Source organism: Dendrobates tinctorius, unplaced genomic scaffold, assembly GCF_039654945.1.
Source record: "Dendrobates tinctorius isolate UK_male_01 unplaced genomic scaffold, ASM3965494v1 ptg000097l, whole genome shotgun sequence".
NCBI classification, from domain to species: domain Eukaryota; kingdom Metazoa; phylum Chordata; class Amphibia; order Anura; family Dendrobatidae; genus Dendrobates; species Dendrobates tinctorius.
In genome coordinates this window covers 15749694-15768211 of record NW_027361765.1, presented here as the reverse complement: position 1 = coordinate 15768211, position 18518 = coordinate 15749694, and positions in this window count along the sequence as shown.

Sequence of the window (18518 nt, the reverse complement as noted above, 5' to 3'; positions counted from 1 at the left end):
CAGTATGGATTGCACGTGATTGCACAAAGGTTAGAAAGGGTACCGTATCCCCGGATAACATGTATGGATAGCGTACACATTCAAAATATATGTCTATACAGCATGAGGCAGGCTCAGACGGTGTTAGGCCCAGTATGGATTGCACGTGATTGCACAAAGGTTAGAAAGGGTACCGTATCCCTGGATAACATGTATGGATAGCGTACACATTCAAAATATATGTCTATACAGCATGAGGCAGGCTCAGACGGTGTTAGGCCCAGTATGGATTGCACGTGATTGCACAAAGGTTAGAAAGGGTACCGTATCCCTGGATAACATGTATGGATAGCGTACACATTCAAAATATATGTCTCAGGAGGCAGGCTCAGACAGTGTTAGGCCCAGTATGGATTGCACGTGATTGCACAAAGGTTAGAAAGGGTACCGTATCCCTGGATAACATGTATGGATAGCGTACACATTCAAAATATATGTCTCAGGAGGCAGGCTCAGACGGTGTTAGGCCCAGTATGGATTGCACGTGATTGCACAAAGGTTAGAAAGGGTACCGTATCCCCGGATAACATGTATGGATAGCGTACACATTCAAAATATATGTCTATACAGCATGAGGCAGGCTCAGACGGTGTTAGGCCCAGTATGGATTGCACGTGATTGCACAAAGGTTAGAAAGGGTACCGTATCCCTGGATAACATGTATGGATAGCGTACACATTCAAAATATATGTCTCAGGAGGCAGGCTCAGACGGTGTTAGGCCCAGTATGGATTGCACGTGATTGCACAAAGGTTAGAAAGGGTACCGTATCCCTGGATAACATGTATGGATAGCGTACACATTCAAAATATATGTCTCAGGAGGCAGGCTCAGACGGTGTTAGGCCCAGTATGGATTGCACGTGATTGCACAAAGCTTAGAAAGGGTACCGTATCCCTGGATAACATGTATGGATAGCGTACACATTCAAAATATATGTCTCAGGAGGCAGGCTCAGATGGTGTCAGGCACAGTATGGATTTGACGGCCCAGATTACACAGGGAGAGGTAAAGATTGCAAATGCTGGGGCCTGCCCAAGCAAGGGGGGCCCACTCATGGGCGTCGGTACTGGCACTGGGCCCCTCATAGTACAGCGGTGTGTCTGACGGCGGGTGTGCACCACCACCGTCAGAGACACTTGATTGCACTATGAGGGACCCTGTGCCAGTGCCCGCGCCCAAGAGTCGGCCTACCCACCTGTCCAGGGCAACGGCACTCGCATGGTGTCGTGTGGTAGGTGGTGACCCCGGCCATGGGGGGGGAGGCAGCACAGTTAGGGAGTTTTAGAAAGTGGCATATGTTGATGTTGGACATTCAGCTGATGCAAAAGGCGAAATAGGTGAAGTACCAGGAAGAGGTGGACCAAAGCAAGCCATTTTTCTGTCACCCTATGTGTCATCAGGGGAAGGTGGGACAAAATCCTTGGAAACCCATGCGTGGTTCATTTTAAAGAAGGTTAGATCATCCACATTTTGGGTTGACAGACGGGTCCTTTTTTCTGTCAGGATTGATCCAGCTGCACTGAAGACTCTTTCCGATAGCACACTTGCAGCTGGGCAAGCGAGCTCCTGTAAGGCATATTGGGCCAATTCAGGCCAGGTGTCCAGTTTAGCGGCCCAATAGTCAAAGGGGAATGACCTGTGTGGGAGAACATCGATATGGGAGGAAAAGTAGTTTGTTACCATAGTTGACAACTGCTGTCTCCTGTCACTTTCCATCGATGCAGTATTACCAGTTGTGTGAGCGGTATTTGAAAAATCAGTCCACAACATTGTCATGAAACCCCTGTCTCCAACGCCACTTCTGCTGTGTGCACCACGAACACCTCTGCCAAGCTGCCCCAGGCCCGTACGGCTCGTGTGAGAACCATCACCGCTGCTGTGTGCTGGGAATGCCTCAAGAACCCGATTTACCAGAGTTGCTTGTTTATTAGCCAATATTAGGTCAAGGTTCTCCTGTGGCATGATGTTTTGTAATTTGCCTTTATAGCGTGGATCCAGGATGCTGGCCAACCTGTAGTCATCATCGTTCATCATTTTGGCAATGCGGGGGTCCCTTTTTAGGATCCGCAAGGCATAATCTGACATGTGGGCCAATGTTCCCGGTGTCAATGATGCACTGCGAGTGCTGGGTGGAGGAGCACTTTCTGGCAAATCCACATCCCTCCAGTCACGCACAAACCCTGTACCAGACCTTGCCACGCCAACATTTTCACTTGCCCCACGAGATGCATCCTCCTCCCCTAAGTAATCATCCCCATCATCCTCCTCCTCCTCCTCTTCTTCCTCCACCTCGTCCAGGAGAGGTCCCTGAGCAGACAATGGCTGAATGTCATCAAGGATTCCCTCCTCCTCTTCCTCCTCATCAACATTGGCTGCAGACGCCTGCTCCTTTAGGTGCGTCAAAGTTTGCATGAGCAGACGCATAAGTGGGATGCTCATGCTTAGGATGGCGTCGTCTGCGCTTACCAGCCGTGTGCATTCCTCAAAACACTGAAGGACTTTACAAAGGTCTTTCAGCTTCGACCACTGCACACCTGTCAACTCCATGTCTGCTCTCAAAGTGCCTGGCCGTGTATTCTCCCACAAATGCATTATGGCCTGCCTCTGCTCGCACAGCCGCTCCACCATGTGCAGGGTGGAGTTCCACCTTGTTGCAATGTCGATAATGAGGCGGTGGTTGGGAAGGTGGAGCAATCGCTGCATACGAACGGAGTGTACAGGCGACCGGCGGATGTGCGCGCACAGTCTTCGCACCTTCTGGAGCAGGGCTGTTAACTCCGGATAATTTTTGAGGAAGCACTGCACCACCAGGTTCAAGGTGTGAGCCAAGCAAGGTATGTGGCTGAGTTTTGAAAGGGCTATGGCTGCTACAAAATTACGGCCGTTATCACTAACTACCTTGCCTGCCTCAAGATGTACACTGCCCAGCCATGACTCAGTTTGTCGCTTCAAGTACTCGGCCAGCACCTCGGCGGTATGTCTGTCGCCCAAACACATCATCTGCAACACAGCCTGCTGACGCTTTCCACTAGCTGCTCGATAGGGGGACACATCGTGTGCAACAGTGGCAGCTGCAGATGGAGTGCTCGTACGACTGCGCTCTGTGGACGAGCTTTCGCTTCTGGAGGAGGAGGAGGAGGAGGGTGGAACGCCTACAGCCAACTGTTTCCTATACCGTGGGCTAGGCAGCACTGTCCCACCACCGCTGTCCCCTGTGAACCCTGCATCCACCACATTAACCCAGTGCGCAGTGATGGACACGTAACGGCCCTGGCCATGCCGACTGGACCATGCATCAGTAGTGAGGTGCACCTTTCCGCTCACTGACTGCTTGAGTGCATGGACAATGCGGTCTTTCACATGATGGTGGAGGGCTGGGATGGCTTTGCGAGAGAAGAAGTGGTGACTGGGTAGGTCATAGCGTGGTACTGCATAGGCCATGAGTTCGCGGAAAGCTGTGCTTTCCACCAACCGAAAGGGCATCATCTCAAACGAGATTAGTTTGGCCATGTGGGCATTCAAACCCAGTGTACGCGGATGAGAGACTGAGTACTTTCTTGACCTACTCATAGTGTCTGGGAGGGTGAGCTGGACTTGAGAGCTGCATATGGTGGAAGTAGCGGTGGACAGGGCGGACTGAGAGAGGGTTGATGATGGTGATGGAGTTGGTGTTCTTTCTGATGGCCTAGAATCAGTCTTTCGTTGATATAACAGTGGGATTCCCTGACTGCTGTGGCCTTGCAACGACACCTCAACATTTGCTGCTGTGCTAACCGGTGGGCTTACAGTGGGGGAAACAATGTAGCGTTGCTGACTACCTTCGTTGTGATCAGTTGCACATGTGGCACTTGAGGTTTGGTGTTGTGTCCACGCTTGCAAGTGCATGCTGGTTAAATGTCTAAGCATGCAACTGGTATTCAAATTTTTCAGATTTTTCCCTCGGCTAAAGGTCTTTGCGCACTTCTTACAGATAACCTTGGCCTGATCATGAGGATTTTGTTCAAAAAAGTGCCACACTGCACTCTTACTACTTTGGCAGACATTTTGCGGCCTAGCACGCTGTGATCTTTTGACCCTCTGGACAAGCTGTCCAGCAACTCTTTTGATGTTTGGAACCTGTCTTTGGATTGCTCCGGGCCTGCCAGATAACAGCTGTTGCGATGTCGATGTCTGCTGTGGATGCTCCTCATCTGAGCTATTGGAAGCAGCACCCTCTTCCCCCAATGGATGCCAATCTGGGTCAACAACTGGGTCATCCATCACCTCCTCTTCTATGTCATGTGCACCTTCCTCTGTGTCACCGTGTATGGTGGTATAGTGTGCGGGAAGGGGCACCTGAGTCTCATCAGGGTCAGAATCTGGCTCTGTACACTGCGAGGACAATGTAGTGCTCTGAGTGAATGTACCAGCAGAATCATCTATCAGCGGCTGTGCATCAGTGCACTCCATGTCAGATTCATCTTGGCCTGGGTAATTCACCATTTCACTTGATAATCCAGGCATGGTATGTGAAAACAGCTCCATGGAGTAATCAGTAGTATGGCCTGCATCATCTTTCAATCTTGGTTGTGGTGAAGGACACAAGGAAAGGTGTGGTTCATGAACATGAGCCTCCAATGACGACTCAGTGCTTTTACTTTTTACAACTTCAGAAGAGGAGGCGATAGAGCTGGAGGCTGAGTCAGCAATGTAAGACAAAACTTTTTCCTGATGCTCTGGCTTTAAAAGCGGTTTGCCAACTCCTAGAAAACTAAGCGTTCGAGGCCTTATGTAGCCAGACGATGACGCAGGGTCAGCACCTCCTGCATTCGGTCCTATTTTGCTCTTGCCACTACCATCAGATCCACCACCAACACCATCATTACCAGCTGCCAACCCCCGCCCAATTCCACGGCCTCTTCCACCAGCCTTCCTCATTTTTGGTAGAAATGTAGACAAAATCCAACAAACTATATAGTAATGTAAAACAAGGTACAAGGTGTCTATAGGGCAGGGGAGATTTTGAATTTCTGCACACACTTGTGGACAGTGGACACTTTTGGATTGTGTGAGGCCCACTGATATCTGAGCGCTATGTGACAGGCTCGATGGCACTGCTGTGACAAAAGTGACTAGAGGATAAGGGAGATTTTGAATATCTGCACACACTTTTGGACACTGGACACTTTTGGATTGTGTGAGGCCCACTGATATCTGAGCACTATGTGACAGGCTCGATGGCACAGCTGTGACAAAAGTGACTAGAGGATAATAGAGATTTTGAATTTCTGCACACACTTTTGGACACTGGACACTTTTGGATTGTGTGAGGCCCACTGATATCTGAGCGCTATGTGACAGGCTCGATGGCACTGCTGTGACAAAAGTGACTAGAGGATAAGGGAGATTTTGAATATCTGCACACACTTTTGGACACTGGACACTTTTGGATTGTGTGAGGCCCACTGATATCTGAGCGCTATGTGACAGGCTCGATGGCACTGCTGTGACAAAAGTGACTAGAGGATAAGGGAGATTTTGAATATCTGCACACACTTTTGGACACTGGACACTTTTGGATTGTGTGAGGCCCACTGATATCTGAGCGCTATGTGACAGGCTCGATGGCACTGCTGTGACAAAAGTGACTAGAGGATAAGGGAGATTTTGAATATCTGCACACACTTTTGGACACTGGACACTTTTGGATTGTGTGAGGCCCACTGATATCTGAGCGCTATGTGACAGGCTCGATGGCACTGCTGTGACAAAAGTGACTAGAGGATAAGGGAGATTTTGAATATCTGCACACACTTTTGGACACTGGACACTTTTGGATTGTGTGAGGCCCACTGATATCTGAGCGCTAAGTGACAGGCTCGATGGAACTGCTGTGACAAAAGTGACTAGAGGATAAGGGAGATTTTGAATATCTGCACACACTTTTGGACACTGGACACTTTTGGATTGTGTGAGGCCCACTGATATCTGAGCGCTATGTGACAGGCTCGATGGCACTGCTGTGACAAAAGTGACTAGAGGATAAGGGAGATTTTGAATATCTGCACACACTTTTGGACACTGGACACTTTTGGATTGTGTGAGGCCCACTGATATCTGAGCGCTATGTGACAGGCTCGATGGCACTGCTGTGACAAAAGTGACTAGAGGATAAGGGAGATTTTGAATATCTGCACACACTTTTGGACACTGGACACTTTTGGATTGTGTGAGGCCCACTGATATCTGAGCGCTATGTGACAGGCTCGATGGCACTGCTGTGACAAAAGTGACTAGAGGATAAGGGAGATTTTGAATCTCTGCACACACTTTTGGACACTGGACACTTTTGGATTGTGTGAGGCCCAATGAATATCTGAGCGCTATGTGACAGGCTCGATGGCACAGCTGTGACAAAAGTGACTAGAGGATAAGGGAGATTGGATTGCTTTTAAAAAAGCAGTTTGCGGAGCAGTGGGTAAACAGCAATGCCAGCCTGTCAGGAAGCCTTAGAAGGCAGCCCAACAACCAACACCACTGATACACCACTATATAGCCTCCCCTTGCACTGCACACACAGTGACTGGTGTGTTGTGCAGGCCAAATTGCTAGCAGCAGAAGCAGTTTTTTTTTCTTCTCAGCAGGACAAAAAAAAAAAATTGGGATTGCTTTTAAAAAAGCAGTTTGCGGAGCAGTGGGTAAACAGCAATGCCAGCCTGTCAGGAAGCCTTAAAAGGCAGCCCAACAACCAACACCACTGATACACCACTATATAGCCTCCCCTTGCATTGCACACACAGTGACTGGTGTGTTGTGCAGGCCAAATCGCTAGCAGCAGAAGCAGTTTTTTTGTCTTCTTCCCTGCCTAACGCTCTCCCTACAGAATCAGCAGCAACCTCTCCCTATACTAAGATCGGCAGAAGTAAGATGGCGGTCGGCGTGCACGCCCTTTTATACCCCCTGTGACGCCCACCAAAGCAAGCCAATCACTTGCATGCCCTTCTGAAAGATGGTGGTGACCCGTGCCTATGTCATCACGTTGCCCACAGTGTCCGTGGATCCTGATTGGCTGAAAAAGAGCGCAAAACAAACTTTTGAAACGCGACTTTGGCGCGTAAGTCGCCGACCTCGTGGCCGACCTCATCCTAGGGTCGGGTTTCGTTTCATGAAACCCGACTTTGCCAAAAGTCGGCGACTTTTGAATTTTTTCGACCCGTTTCGCTCAACTCTAATCGCGGCTATTATACAGTTCAATAAAGTCTATGGTACACAGTGCCAGGTAATACCGGGCTACGAAATCCTGTTTGTGATGCCAAAATGACATGCCCACCAGGGCCGTGGGGTACTCGGAACCGGGTTGGACAGTTTTTTTGGGAAGTCACAGGGCCATGACCCGACTCCGTGGCCCTGGCTGTGCCGTAAGATGGGGAATATGTATATGGGATTTAACGTGACATCACCTGTGGTGTTTGGCAACAGATGGCCGACGCTGCTAAAGGACACCGCTGGGGCTGATGGTGACACAGCTGGGATGGTTCTGCTCCCCAAAGGTGGAGCTGGGCCCCAGGGCAACCCGTTCTGTTTATGTCAGGCTTCGTGCACCTTGTGGTGCAGGACTCAGGGCACAAGAGATCACTGGAGGACACAAGGAAGGTAGTTTTCTTCTCCTTTACTTGATGGTTGATAGTACAGATCGAGGCACTGGTAACAGATTGTGATGGAGAGTCAGGCAGCCTGTAAGCAATTTTGGATACATCTGGCCAGGTAGGTATGGAGCCCTTCCTTTTGCGCTGTCCTCCCTTTTTCCTGCCTTCCTGTCTAACAGCTCATCCTCCTACTGCTTACTGTCTCTTCTAAGTTTTAAAAACAAACCATTGCCCGCATGGCAGGCAGCTCAAGTCTATCACAGGTGCCGCTCCTTTGTGTCAGAGAGGATATTGAGTTCATCCTCTCACTTTACAACAATGCTGCATGAGAATTTTCTCACACAGCGTTGCAGGTGAGAGAATGAACTTAGGGTTAGGGTTAGGGGACCTCTCTCCCGGCAGAGGGTTACAAAGCGGAGGATTACCTCTGCCTGTCAGTTCATGGCGGGAGTCCCTGTAGAGCACTTACATGGCCTCATGTCAGTGTTCTACATGGGAGATTGTCGTGGGACACTCGTTATTAACTGGACTATGGCAGAAAGGTAAGTATAGGTTGGTTTATTAATTTTATTTTTATTACAGGAGATCGAGGGCTCGGGGACTAGATGATTGGTGAGTATGTACTCTATGTTATATGTTGCATGTACTGTCTGTAATGTATGTGTATATGATTGTACTGTATGTTCTGTATGTTTTTTTTTTACTACTGAATACATGCATTGTCTGATGTGACTACTGTCCCATCATCGGCAATGCTATCACTGTGAGCATTTATAGCCGGTTGGGAGCAGTAGTCCCATCAGACCATGGCTGCTTACACAGACCCGCACACACACTGACACGCACACAGACCCCTGCACACACATACAAGCACATAGTCTCCACACACACACTTCTCTCCTCCCGATCTGCAAGGTTTCTAGCACCCACATCCTCAGCAAATCTGCAGATCTTTTTAACACCTGCGGTTTTGCTGCTGATGTGCCTGATTCAATGGAAGTCAATGGGTGCAGAAACGCTGCAGATCCGCAAAAAGAATTGACATGCTGAGGAAAAAAAACGCTGCAAATCTGCACTGATTTTTCCACAGCATAAGCACAACAAACCCGAATTTCCCATTCACTAACATTGGCTGTGTACTACACTATGGATTAGATGTGAATCTGTGCGGCCAAAAATGCTGTGGATCCGCATCTAAATCTGCAACGTGTGCACACAGCCTTACTGTCTGTAGTGCTGCAGTCAATAACCGAGCTGAGCTGCTGAACTTAGTTAGTGGCTGTGTTGCTGTCATGGTGACATTAGTGCTGCAGACATAATAGACATTGTAAGCAGCAGTGGAGATTCCGAAATGCCTGAGTTAGGAAGGAGAAAGCAAATACCTGAGCTTTGAACTGATAGACTTCCTACGGTAACGGCACAAAAATTCAAGCGCACTGTATAATTTACGTGTTTGGATGGAGATATGCTTTACTTGTTTACTAGTTCTAAGTAACAGTTGCAACTTAAAGGGAACCTGCTCCATGCTGCCCAAACCGCATGCAACATGAATCAGAGCCTTGCTGCATCGTTGCACAATTCATAGGTATATTTCTGAAATGCTCCAGTGTTTCAGCGAACATTTACGGTACATTAAAGATCTGGCTGGGGACCATATCCGGACATTAGATTAGTCCAGCTCTGCCCCCATCTTGCTGATTGCTGCTGGTCTGTGCCTTCTTCATGTGTACATAGGAAGAGACCTGTCAATCGCATGCAGCAGTACTAGGAAGAGGTGGCTAGGTCAGAGAGCCTTACTATTCTTGTTTCTGTCTATGGTTCCCAGACTGATTTTCAAAATTTATTTTCTCTGAAACACTGAAGCATTTCAAAGAGCAATATACATGACTTCAATAATGCAGCCAGGCTCTGATCCATACTGTATTTTTAAGTAACTTCTCAAAATAAACTGCAATGTATGTGTACATGAAGAATTACCTATATCTGACCATTAAAACCTTCACAAACAAGGAGAGAACATGCAAACTCCTTGCAGAGGTTGTCCTTTGCAGGATTTGAACCCAGAACTAGCAATGCAAAGCAACCGCGCTGTCAGTCCAGACTCTCTATTTTCTTTTCTAGCTCTAGGGTTTATCAATCTCAATGCCAACTACTATCAGCTAGTTAGCTTTTCATAACTCAGGGAGGAAAGAAAAGTATATATATCTATAGTTAGAAAAGAGAGAGTAAAGAGAGTAAGGGTTTAAATAGAAATCATGTGGCCCCATTGTAAAAGTTCTAATTGCCCCCCCCCCCCCCAAAAAAAAAAATAATTACAATTGTTGTGAACTCTTTTGACCTGGCTTCTGAGTTTGGGTTCCCTCTGGTGGTTGCTGCTCGTAATGGAGCTGGTCTGGCTGACAGAAGTCAATCACCTGAGGAGGATGATTGGAGGTCAGGTTGTTACAGACTGGAGAGATTTAAGTGAGCAACCTTCCCTCAGTTGTTGCCGGTGATTTGGTTCTCTTCCTGAGCATTTTGGAAGTCTGCTTGCCTCCTGCTTTGTCCTGCATCTTTCAGATAAGTTATTTGTCTGCTTGAATCGTTTTGCATTTGATCCATTTTTTGCTTTTCTCTGATTTCTGCTTTGCTGGTGTGAGTTCAGCCTTGTTCCCTGCTGGGACCTGTGCTGGACTCTGTTCCATATGCCACAGCTCATGTCAGTCTTTTCAGTATTTCTAATCCACTGTTATATCAGTATCTTTTGTTTTGCATCCAGTTCACACCAGAGTTCTGATTTAGTGGGGGAGAGGTCGTGTGGCCTCAGTATTTTTGCATATCAGACGTGTTGGATTTTTTCTTAGGGTTTTTTGTGTGAATGCAGACAGTATTCTTTCCTGTCCTGTTCTACCTAGACAGTTTGAGTCCCATCATTTGCTTACTCTATTTTCCGCCTGTGTTTTGTGCCTCATCTTGTCTCACCGGCAATATATGCTCAGGGGCTATCTATTCCTTTGGGGTTCTACTCCGGGGAAGTTTAGCCTTCCCCTTTCTCTCTTTAGGCTTAGTTAATTCTTTGGCAGTGCCGAGGCATCTATGGCATCGTAGGTACATCCCACGGCTAATTCTAGTTGTGTTGTCAGTTTAGGGGTCTGCAATCCACTAAGTTACCAACCTCTCTGATTATCTGGTTGCCTAGCTTATTCCCCTGCTATTCTCCTCAGTTACCTAATCATAACATACAATATTTGACAGAGTCACAGAAGAGCATATGTCACATCTTTTCAGCCTTTACAGAGTGAAGCCCCTAAAATATGATGCCAACAAAAGTGCCCTCTCAAACACATTATGATAACTCCACAGTCATCTCGTTCAAAGTATGATGATCATACTGTAACCGCCTTTTTCCACAGAAAAGTATGTTGACCCGTATACAGTATGATGCACCAACTGTGACCCTAATACGGCTATAAACACAATATGATGGCCCCCAAGAAGGCTTCCACACAGTATAATGGCCCTCCATAAAGTATGATAGTCCCCACAATCCTCCAGACATTATAATAGCCCCAACACAACCCTCCACACAGTATGATGGCCCCAACACAATTCTCCACACTGTATAGTGGTTCCTACTAGCCTTTTAAATACTATAATGGCCCCACAAAGCCCTGCAAACAGCATAATGGTTCCAACAAAACCCTCCTCACAGTATAATTGACCCTATACAATCCTTCACGCTGTTTAATTGCTAGCACACTAGCACTCCAAATAGTATAATGGCCCACAACACAGTCCACCAAAGAGTATCATGGCCATCTACATAGCTCTACAAACAGTATACTGGCCCCCTACATAGCTCAACAAACAGTATAAAGGCCCACCACATCACACCCCCAAACCGCATAATGACCCACGACATAGCCCTCCAAATAGTGATGAGCGAGTATACTCGTTACTCAAGATTTCCCGAGCATGCTCATGTGATCTCCGAGTATTTGGATGTGCTTGGAGATAGTTTCTGTCGTTGTAGCTGCATGATTTGCAGCTGCTAGACAGCCTGAATACATGTGGGGATTTCCTAACAAACAGGCAATCCCCACATGTATTCAGGCTGGCTAGCAGCCCAAAATCATGCAGCTATGGCGACAGAAACTAAATCTCCGAACACATCGAAATACTCAGAGATCAATCGAGCATGCTCGGAAAATCTCGAGTAAGGCTAGTTTCACACTTGCTTTTTTTTGCAGCGTGTTTTTCCCGCAAAAAAACGCATTGAAAAAACGCATACAAAAGCATACAACTGCTGCTTTTTTTTCAAGCATTTTTATGAGCATGCATGAAAAAAACGCAGCGTTTTTATGCGTTTGTATGCGTTTTTAGTGCGTTTTTACCGCGTTTGCGGTTTTTTCCAACATTAGGTGGCCCCTCACACTAACCCAAACCATGACTTTACTAACCCTGACCCTAACCCTAACCCTAACCCTGACCCTGACCCTAACCCTTAACCAAATCATACTTAACACTAACCCTAACCCTAACCCTGACCCTAACCCTAACCCTGACCCTAACCCTAACCCTAACCCTAACCCTAACCCTGACCCTAACCCTTAACCAAACCATATTTAACCCTAATCCTGACCCTAACCCTGACCCTAACCCTTAACAAAACCATACTTAACCCTAACCCTGACCCTAACCCTAACCCTGACCCTAACCCTAACCCTAACCCTAACCCTGACCCTAACCCTTAACCAAACCATACTTAACCCTAATCCTGACCCTAACCCTGACCCTAACCCTTAACAAAACCATACTTAACCCTAACCCTGACCCTAACCCTAACCCTAACCCTGACCCTAACCCTAACCCTAACCCTGACCCTAACCCTTAACCAAACCATACTTAACCCTAATCCTGACCCTAACCCTGACCCTAACCCTTAACCAAACCATACTTAACCCTAACCCTGACCCAAACCCCAACCCTAACCCTGACCCTGACCCTAACCCTAACCCTAAACCCCCTTAACTAACCCTAACTCTAACCCAAACCCCTAAATTCCATGGTTAAAAAAAAAAACGCATATGCAAAAAAACGCATACATGAGCATGCCAGTGCGCACATATGCACATCCATAGGCTATAATGGCCATTTTTAGCGCAAAACGTGCGCATATGTGCGCATGCGCTTTTTTGCAGGGCCAAAAAATGCAACATGCTGCGTCTGGAAAATACAAACGCACACCCCAAAAAAAACCGCAGCGCATGAAAATCGCATACATGCGCTTACAAGCGCGCAGGTATGCGCACCCATGTTAAATATAGGGGAAAAACGCATGCGCACATATGCGTTTTTTTCCAGCGCTAAAAAACGCAAATGTGAAACCAGCCTAACGAGTATACTCGCTCATTACTTCCTCCAAATAGTATAATGGCCCCCCACCACATAGCCCTCCAAACATTGTAATGGCCAGCCACATAGCCCTGGGAACAGAATAATTGCCCCAACCTAGCTCTCCAAGCAATATAATGGCACCCACATAGTCCTTCCAACGGCATACTGGCCACCATATAGACCTTCAATCAGTATAATGGCCCTCCTTATAGACCTCTATGCATTATAATTGCCCACACATACCCTTCCATATATTCCATATAATATAATGATCCCCACATAGCCTATCATATAGTGTAATGGCCTCATGTAGCTTTACATATAGTATAATTGGCCCCACAAAGCTTTCAATATAGTATAATGGGCCCCACATAGCCCTCCAAACAGTACAATGATCCCCACAATGTACTCATTGATTTAAAAAATAATAATAATATTCACCTCTTTTCATTCTCCCGCTGTTCTGGTCTCCATATAACTATATCCTGACTAAATTATACACTACTGTCCCTATTATTTTCATTGAATACACTTTACATTTCTCATCAATATAATTTTGCTCTTTTTAGATGGTTAACAAAAATTATGTTTTATTTACTTTAGAGACTCCTCTTTAATATACATTGAATCCCAACTCCCTATTACTTTGGAATCAGAAAGCTCACAAGTTTTGGGTTAACCCCAAATTAATAGAAATTGAAAACACAAGGAATTAAGCAGGATGAAAAAAATAGCACAAGTTAATTAAGTACCAGCTATCAAATCACATCAACACACAATGATGTACAGCATTTATGAATAAAGAAGATTTTACATATCTAGAGAGGTAGTTCTTGCTGAGAGAAATATACTTTTGGGATATAAAAACAACTACAGTACCATAACTGGCCACCAGGTGGCAATGCACACAGTGCTAGGAAGCTATAGCATTATTCTATTATTGCACCATATGATTTATCATACAATATGATTAATACAGCTACTGAAATCACTTATACTTTGAATGTTCCTCTTCTCTCTCACTATATATTAAATTCCTGTAGGTAGCCTGAGTGTGTGCTTCCAATATCCTTCAGAAATGTAATACAATGCATTATCCAATAAATTAAAATCCATATTAAAACAAAAAAAGCGTGATTATTATGTAAAAATATAATACATACTGACATTTACACAGTTGATTTAAAATAAAGGGATTCTTCACATCATATTCATTCATGCCATATACAGTAGTGTTTAAAAGTTTGGGAACACTTCATACTTTTCCATATTTCTGCATAAATTTGACCTCAAACTGCATCAATTTTCTCCAAAAGTTGTAAAAGTAGGCAAATAAAACCTCATAAAACAAGTGAGCAAAAATGGTTGACTTTGTCATTTTTTAAATCAGGAAAATGATCCAATATCACACATCTGTAAGTGGCACCTTTAGGATTAGCAGATAATTTGAAGGTAGAATTAGGATCTTGTGTTTCCAATCCATGGGATGTTAATCAAGTGCAAATGGTTGACCCTATTTTATTTAAATGTAGCTAACAAACTCTTATCTTCACAAAATGTTCGTGGAAGTGTATCCTGGCACTGACAAAAAAGAATTGTGAGGACCTCAGAAGAAGAGTTGTCAATGTTAATCAGGCTAGAAAGGGTAGCAAAACCATCTATAAAGAAATTGGACCTCTCCAGTTCTAAGACAGATTGCATACAAATGGAAGAAATTCAACACCACAATGACCCGCCACAAGAGTGATCGACCAAAATAGATCATGCTAAAATCGATGAATTTAATAGTCTGCAATGTTACAGAGGTACCCAAGGTAATCTCTAAACAACTAAAGGACTAATATTAATGTTCATGAGTCCTTTAACAGGACATTTTACAATACTGGTGTGCAAGGCAGGATTGCAAGGAGAAACCCACTGCTTTCCAAAAAGAAATTTGTTGCTCCTCTTTAGCTAGCTAATTATCACTGTGACACGTCAGAAGACTATTGGAAATATATTGTGATGAATGAATATAAAGTAGAGCTTATTGACTACGAGAAGCATTACATTTGGGAAAAGAAAAACGCTGAATTACAGCATGAAAACCTTCTACTCTGAAACCTGGTGGTGGTAGTAGCATCGATTGGGTCTGTTTTGCTGAATCTATGCTAGAATAAATTGTCATCATCGATGGAACAAGGAATTCAAAATTATAATAGCAAATTAAGAAGGAAAATGTCAGGACATTTGTCTATAAGTTGAATCTCAAGAGAATATACTTCATGCCACAAGATAACGACTCAAAGCACACAAGTCATTCTACAAAAGAATGGTTAAAGAAGAATAAAGTTAAAGTTTTGAAATGGACAAGTCAAAGAGTTGAAGAAATGGGCTAAAGTTCTTCCAAGCCGATGTGCAGGTCTAATCAACAATTACCAGAAATGTTTAGATGCAATTATTACATATGTGTTATGCTCACAGGGCGTGCTGATGTATAGTGGACTTACTAGACCACTGATGGTGTAGTGGCAGCTGTATACCCAATACTCAAGAAACAGGAGAATGAGCTTCATAAAACACAAGGATATTTATTAAAGAAAGTTTAACAAAAGGGAAAAGGTGCCTGAGATTAGAACCCTCTGGATCACAGCACTGTACCACGTAGTGGTGCACTGGGCAAGGTATGCCCCTATACAGGGATTCCCCGGTCACAACAACAGGATGCCTAAATGCCGTGAATACCAGATCAGAGGTACGACCCAGACAGACCATATAGAAGACGGTGGAATACTGGCTCTGTAGGTGGAAAGAATCCCGGAAGCTCTGTATAATCCCGGAAAGGTTGATCCAGCCGGTAGTGGTATCCGGATAGTTCCGTGAAGAAAGGCTTGGTTAGCCTGGAGTGAGATCCGGAGTGTTCTAAGAGATTCAGGATAGGGAACTGCCAGCAGAGGATTCTATGGAGACAGGTATTTATCAGTATAATGGAAAGCAACAGTCTTCAGATTGCAGATCACAGCAGAGTGTGGCCTGAGCAGGGGGAGGATACCTTTTATGCACAGAACACAGCAACACAGACAGAGATAATAAAGAGAACAGGTGCCCTGCTGCTTAAAGCATGTGCAGGAAGCGGGACGCGCCTTGTAAAAGCATTTCCAGGAGACTGCCAAGGGAATGCAGGTTCCTAGCAGAGAAAGGAGCTGCCGATCGTCTGGAGCGAAGGACAGGGTGGGCAGTACCAGTGGAGCTGCGTGACAGGCACCGGTCTCCCTGTCCATGAGAGACCGGGTCCGCGGCTGAGGGCATGACAATATGATATTGAATAATTTTCCTTAAACATGACAAAGTATTGTTTATACATTTTCCTTATTTAGTTTTCTTTATCTACTTCTAGATCTTGTGTGAAAATCTGATGCAGTTTTAGGTCAAATTTATGCAGAAATATGGAAAATTCTGAAGAATTCACAAACAAGGCTCACTCCTAGGACCCCTACTCTTCTCCATCTACACCTTTGGCCTGGGACAGCTCATAGAATCCCATGGATTGCAGTATCAGCTCTACACGAATGACATGCAAATCTACCTATCTGGTCCTGATATCAACTCCTTACTGACCAAAATCCAACAATGTCTGTCTATTTCATCTTTCTTTTCTGCTCACTTTCAAAACTGAACATTGGCAAAACAAAATTCATCATCTTTCCCCCATCTCACTCTACCCCTCCACCAGACGTCTCCATCAATGTCAATGGTTGCTCACGTTCTCCAGTCCCGCATGCTGGGTGCCTCGGGGTGGTCCTCGACTCTGCCCTCTCTTTCAAGCCACATATCCAAGCCTTTGCCTCCTCCTGCTGACTCCAACTCAAAAATATTTCCCGGATCTGTACATTCCTTGCATAAACTGCAAAAACACTTGTGCACGCATTCATCATCTCCCGCCTTGACTATTGCAACCTCTTACTCTCTGGCCTCCCCTCTAGCACTCTTGCACCTCTCCAATCTATCCTAATATCTGTAACCCGACTAATCCACCTGTCTTCCCTTTAATCCCCAGCCTCTCCTCTCTGCCAAGCCCTTCACTGGCTTCCTATTGTCCAGAGGCTCCAGTTCAAAACCCTAACTATGACATACAAAGCCATCCACAACCTGTCTCCTCAATACATCTGTGACATGGTCTCCAGGCACTTACCTACACGCAACCTTCGATCCTCTCAAGATCTCCTTCTTTACTCCTCTCTTCTCTCTTCTTCCCACAACCGTATACAAGACTTCTACCATGCTTCCCCCATACTCTGGAACTCTCTACCCCAAGACATCAGACTTTCGCCTACCACGGAAACCTTCAAAAGGAACCTGAAGACCCATCTCTTCCGACAAGCCTACAACCTGCAGTGATCCTCAGTCTACTGAACAGCCTCATGACCAGCTCTACTCTCTCCTAGTGTATCCTCACCCATCCCATGTAGACTGTGAGCCCTCGCGGGCAGGGTCCTCTCTCCTCCTGTACTTGTGTGTGCCTTGTATTGCTCATGTTTATTGTACTTGTCTATGTATGCCCCTTGTCATGGGGTTACCGCAACAGAACAGAGCCAGAATGTCACAATCCATGTTGGATTGTGACAGAGTTAGCACAGATAACCTTTTTTTTTTCCTTAAAGCCTTTGGTTTAAGGTTAGTTTTGCCCCCGGTGGCCGCTGGGGTTATTACACTGTAGTGCTTTAGGTGTGGTTTTGCCCCTGTGGCTGCTGGGGGTTATTACATGTAAATTACCAAGCAGGTGTGATTACCCTGGCTCCTACCTATAAAAGAGTAGCAGGTGTTCTCAATCACTGTTGGTGATATTGTTCATTCCCAACCAACCTTGGTGGAGAGAGGAGCTACTGACAGGAGTTCTTGCAGCTCAGCCAGAGCTTAGGATTAACAGCTATTGAGGTGGAAGCTGTATCCGGGTGCCGTACTCTGTAGCTTGGAGCAATTGCAGCAGAGCAAAGCTGAGTTGTGTGTTTTCCCTGTTTTGTTGTATTTTCCTTGTGTGTATTAGTACAGTGGTGGGACTAGTGTCTGCACCATCCAGTTCACTAGTAAGGGTTAGGTGCAGGGCGAGGTAGGGATTGAGGTATCCTGCTCGGCGACAGGTGAAGAGCCTGTATAGGGAACGTTAGGAGTGTTCAGGGACACTGCCTCAGGGGAGTGCAGAAGGTCTCCATGTCCCCGTTCCCTATTGCAGGGCCCACCGCTGTAACTGTTTCCCCGGTGTTCCCCTTGTTTGTCCTGGTTTTAGTGCTGTCCTGCAGGTCACGGCACAGAGGACTGGTCACTCTGTGACATTATCACCAACCCTTACCAAATTTTTCTGGTGAGCCATAACCCACATACAGGTCTCTGCCCAGCTGCTTCAGCCCCTCGCTGATGAGATTAGGGCGCTGCGTGGTGAGGTGGTGCATCAGCTGCAGCAGTTGGTGAGGTTTGGGGCCCTGGTTCAGGTACAGGCTC